Consider the following 5,206-nt stretch of genomic DNA (forward strand, 5'->3'; position numbering starts at 1 on the left):
CGCCACCAGGCCCGGCTAATTTTTGTATATTTAGTAGAGATGGGGTTTCACCGCTTTGAAACAGGGGTTTCACGCCTGTAATCCCAGAACTTTGGGAGGCCGAGGTGGGCGGATCAACTGAGGTCGGGAGTTCGAGACAAGACTGACCCACACGGAGAAACCCCATCTCGACTAAAAATACAAAATTAGCTGGGCTTGGTGGCGTGTGCCTATAATCCCAGCTACTGGGGAGGCTGAGGCAGGAGAATCGCTTGCACCTGGGAGGTGGAGGTTGCGGTGAGCCAAGATCACGCCATTGCACTCCAGCCTGGGCAACAAGAGCAAAACTCCGTCTCAAAAAAAAAAAAAAAAAAAGGAAGAGGAATTGGCGGCGGGGCACCGTGGCTCACGCCTGTAATCCCAGCACTTTGAGACGCCGAGGCGGGTGGATCACCTGAGGTCGGGAGTTTGAGAACAGCCTGACCAACATGGAGAAACCCCGTCTCTACCAAAAATTACAAAATTAGCTGTATACAAAATTAGCTGGGCGTGGTGGCGCATGCCTGTAATCCCAGCTACTCGGGAGGATGAGGCAGGAGAATCGCTTGAACCTGGCAGGCAGAGGTTGCAGTGAGCCGAGATCGCGCCATTGCACTCCAGCCTGGGCAACAAGAGCGACGCTCCGCCTCTAAAAATAAAGAAGAATTAGAAGACCTAAATAGCATTCTAGGCAGAGGAAACAGCAAGTGCAAAGGCCCTGAGCTGGGAAGAAACAGTGAGGAGCCTGGTGTGGCAGGAAGAGGAGAGGGAGGAGAGGGCAGCAGGAGGTGAAGTCAGAGCGGCCCTCAGAGGATGGATTACATCGTACCTTGAAGGGATACAGAGGGCAGGAGGCATGGGTTTGATTCTGAGAGTTTCATGCAGAGAGAAATATTCGTTTGTTCTGAGCAGTGCCCTCTGGCAGCCAGGTGGGTGGGCACAAGAGGAAGCAGGGGCACCTGCGGACTGAATACAACCTGTGGGCTGGCTCCTCAACCACGTCCAAAATGATGCCCCCTATGGCGCCATCCTGCTCTTCTGCTGCCAGGGTCTCTCCCCTGTGGCTCCCACTTAGGCTGGGGGAATGAGGTCAGAGGATGGTTTGCACAGTGGTCCCCATTCCTCACCTCTCCACTGCCCTCTTGCTCTCCCCCATCTCCCCAAAACGGGTCAGCAAAGCACCACACCGGGCTGAACAGAAGAGGCAACTGCCCTCCAGTAGAGTTCTATGATAATAACACGTTTATAACAGCCAGACCCACATTTCACAGTCCCTGCTTTCTATTTACTTATTTATTTATTTGAGATGGAGTTTTGCTCTTGTTGCCCAGGCTGGAGTGCAGGAGTGCGACCTCGGCTCACTGTAACCTCCACCTCCTGTGTTCAAGTGATTCTCCTGCCTCAATCTCCTGAGTAGCTGGGATTACAGGCGCGCGCCACCATGCCCCGCTAATTTTTTGTGTTTTTAATAGAGACGGGGGTTTCCTCATGTTGGCCAGGCTGATCTCGAACTTCTGATCTCAGGTGATCCACCCACCTCGGCCTCCCAAAGTGCGGGGATTACAGTTGTGAGCCACTGCGCCTGGCCTTATTTATTTATTTAATTTTGAGACAGGGTCTTGCTCTGTCGCCCAGGCTGGAGAGCAGTGGCACAATCTCAGCTCACTTTAGTCTTGACCTCCCAGACTCAAGAGATCCTCCTGCCTCAGTCTCCTGAGTGGTGGTGGGGTGGGGTGTCTCACTTTGTTTCCCTGGCAGGTCTTGAACGCCTGGGCTGAGGCAATCCTCCCACCTTGGCTTCCTAAAGCACTGGGATTACAGACCTGAGCCACTGCACACGGCCCAGAGCCTGTGCTTTCTACCAGGCACTATTATACATGTTTTGTGTTTTTTTTTTTTTTTTTTTTTTTTTTGAGACGGAGTCTCGCTCTGTCGCCCAGGCTGGAGTGCAGTGGCCGGATCTCAGCTCACTGCAAGCTCCGCCTCCCGGGTTCACGCCATTCTCCTGCCTCAGCCTCCCGAGTAGCTGGGACTACAGGCGCCCGCCATCTCACCCGGCTAATTTTTTGTATTTTTTAGTAGAGACGGGGTTTCACCGTGTTAGCCAGGATGGTCTCGATCTCCTGACCTCGTGATCCGCCCGTCTCGGCCTCCCAAAGTGCTGGGATTACAGGCTTGAGCCACCGCGCCCGGCCTATTATACATGTTTTATGTGTAACTCACTAAATTGTCACAACAACCAGATGAGGTAGGTACATTCAAATCTCTATTTCACACGTGAGGCCCAGAGGTTAGGTGATGCAATCACAGCTGATGTGTCCAGCACTTCCTTCCCCAAGTCTACTAACTTTTCTGACAATTCTGCATGGCCTTTGGCTAGGAAGAGTCGCAGGTGCCAGCAACGGTCAGGGAACTGTGGAGAACGAGGTGGCAGGACATTTTTGACGCAAGTTTTCCGTATCACAGTGTCTATTTCCAGCCAAGAAATGTCAAGGCTGATGGAAAGAGGTATAGCCTTCAGTTTTCTTCCCTCTCCTAGCTTTTCACCCGCTCTTTCCCCAAGGAACGGCTTTGTGATGACCTGAAGGACCCTAAACATTGTGGCTTCTCTCCCCTGGTGTGCTTAAGAAACTCTCTGGAAGGGAGAGATGCGAATTCACAGTTAAAGAATGGGTCTTAGGGCCGGGCACGGTGGCTCACCCCTGTAATCCCAGGACTTTGGGAGGCTGGGGGGGGGCGGCGCGGGTCACGAGGTTAGGTGTTCAAGACCAGCCTGACCAACATGGTGAAACCCCATCTCTACAAAAAAAAAAAATGTCTCTTTTCGGTGGGCAATTGTAAAGAGACTCCTTCCTCCGAGCCGAAGCCCTCGTTCCGGGAAGTGGATCTGTTTCATTTCAGTTTGCTCATTTTTATATTCAGAACGGTCTGTCTCCCAGGCTGGAGTGCTGTGGGGTGATCTTGACTTACTGCAACCACTGCTTCCTGGGCTCCAAAAATCCTCTCACCTTAACCTCCCGAGTAGCTGGGACAACAAGCGCTCGTCACCACATCTGGCTAATTTTTTGTATTTTTGATAGAGACGGGGTTCGCACCATGTTGGCCAGGCTGGTCTCAAACTCCTGACCTCAAGTGATCCGCCAACCTCAACCTCTCAAAGTGCTGGGATTACAGGCATGAGCCATAATAGTGGGATTACAGGCACGGCCATAATAGTTCTTTTGGGAGGAAAAAAAAGTCTTCCAGCTGATATGCAAACCTCAAAGTCACTGAAGGTTGGTATGATTTTAAAGGATGAGAAATCAGAGGTTTCTGGGTGAAGGTACAATCAAGCCAATGCCCTTATTTATTGGAAAGAAATTCAATTTTCCTTCTCTTCTCTTCTCTTTTGTCTGTGAAGAGGAACATTTAAGAACGGGTCAGTTTTCATTTGTTCCTTCGTTCCGGTATCTGCTAGAATTGTATTTACGAGGTTATGAAGAGCTGACCTACTTGGGAAACATAAAACAATTTTGTTGTTGTTGTTGTGGTTTTGCTAAACTCTTAACACTCAGTTAAACACACACAAGTTTAATTTAGAAAATAACCTTGGCTGGGCTCAGTGGCTCACACCTGTAATCCCAGCACTTTGGGAGGCGGAGGCAAGTGGATCACCTGAGGTCAGGAGTTCGAGACCAGCCCGGCCAACATGCGGAAACCCCCATCTCTACTAAAAACACAGAAATTAGCAGGTGTGGTGGTGCACATCTGTAGGCCCAGCTACTCGGGAGGCCAAGGCACGAGAATCGCTTGGACCCACGAGGTGGAGGTTGCAGTGAGCCAAGATCAGGCCACTGCACTCCAGCCTGGGCGACAGAGTGAAACTCTGTCTCAAAACAAACAAACCAACCAAAAACTAAAAGCCTCTCGCACTCCCATGTGTATTGCAGCTTTATTCACAAGTGCCTAGATGTGGAATCCACCCAAGTGTCCATCAACAGACACATGGATAGAGAAAATGTGGTGTACATACACAGTAGAATACTATTCAACCTTAAAAAAGCACAAACCAAAATGAAATCCTGGCATTTTTCCTCTACAAAACAAAAAACAAAAACATGGTTAAGTTTGGGGGACATTACATAAAGTGAAATAAGCCAAGCACAGAAAGATAAATACCGCATGATCTCACTCCTATGCGGAAGCTGAAATAGTTGGTCTCACAAATAGAGAGTAGAATAGTGGTTACCACAGGTGGTGAAGGTGGGGGAGGTGGGAATAGCCAAAGGTGGGTTACTGGATACAAAAGTACAGCTAAATAGGAGAATAAGTTCCAGTGTCCCTATAGGGTGAATACAACAACTTATTGTATGTTTTCAAATAGCTGGAAGCATAGATTTTTAATGTCTCCCAACTCAAAGAAATGATATATGTTTGAAGGGATGGATGTGGTCATTGTCCTGACGTGAACATTACAAATTGTGTACATAGATCACAACATCACACCACACTACATAAATGTGCACAATTGTTATGTGTCAATTAAAACAGTAATAAAAGTCAAAAATAAAAGTGAAACGCGTGGAAACAGGAAAAAAAAAAAAAATGCCTTTAAGAACAGAGTATAGCAAGGACTTCCAAAAGTAAGCACACAAAGGGGAGGGGGATGTAGCTCAGTGGTAGAGCGCATGCTTTGCATGCATGAGGCCCCGGGTTCGATCCCCGGCATCTCCATTATACTTTTGCTGATTTCTCTATTCATTTTGGTCCATAGCTCCTTATCATTAAACTGCCATGGATGTGATCATTATATGTATTATGATTTCAGGCACTACTTGGAGCTCAGATTTTCACACCAGACGTGGTCTTCCCATTCTGAAATCTCTAATGTTTCAAATGCACATGAGTTAGAAGAGGCTGATGGGAGTAATCAGCAGAAAAGTGTTAAGGCAAAACCTGACTCGATGATTGAAACCACAGCAAACGTGAGCAGCAAGATCATCCGGGGAGTGTACACCACATCTCGTGCCACTGTAATTGCACTGCACTGGTCTCGAGGGCTGCTGACGCATTCCTGGCCATCGGGGGGGCAAGTGTGTAAGTTGCTGGAAGTTCTGGGCCCCCCGTTTGCCATCTCACTCCTCTGCACTGCCACTAACCACCTCTTTTGCATGGGAGGAACCCAAAGGCAAACTCGTATCCCACCAGG

General features: G+C 48.8%; 1 non-coding gene across 1 annotated transcript; it reads left to right on the forward strand.

The window, feature by feature from the left end:
• The first annotated feature begins 4,659 nt into the window (after nt 1-4,659).
• Nucleotides 4,660-4,731, forward strand: TRNAA-UGC (transfer RNA alanine (anticodon UGC)). The gene has a single exon. It is a non-coding gene; the product is annotated as a tRNA-Ala (tRNA).
• Nucleotides 4,732-5,206: the final 475 nt, after the last annotated feature.

This window comes from Rhinopithecus bieti, unplaced genomic scaffold (assembly GCF_001698545.2).
Source record: "Rhinopithecus bieti isolate Rb0 unplaced genomic scaffold, ASM169854v2 scaffold_574, whole genome shotgun sequence".
Taxonomy (NCBI): domain Eukaryota; kingdom Metazoa; phylum Chordata; class Mammalia; order Primates; family Cercopithecidae; genus Rhinopithecus; species Rhinopithecus bieti.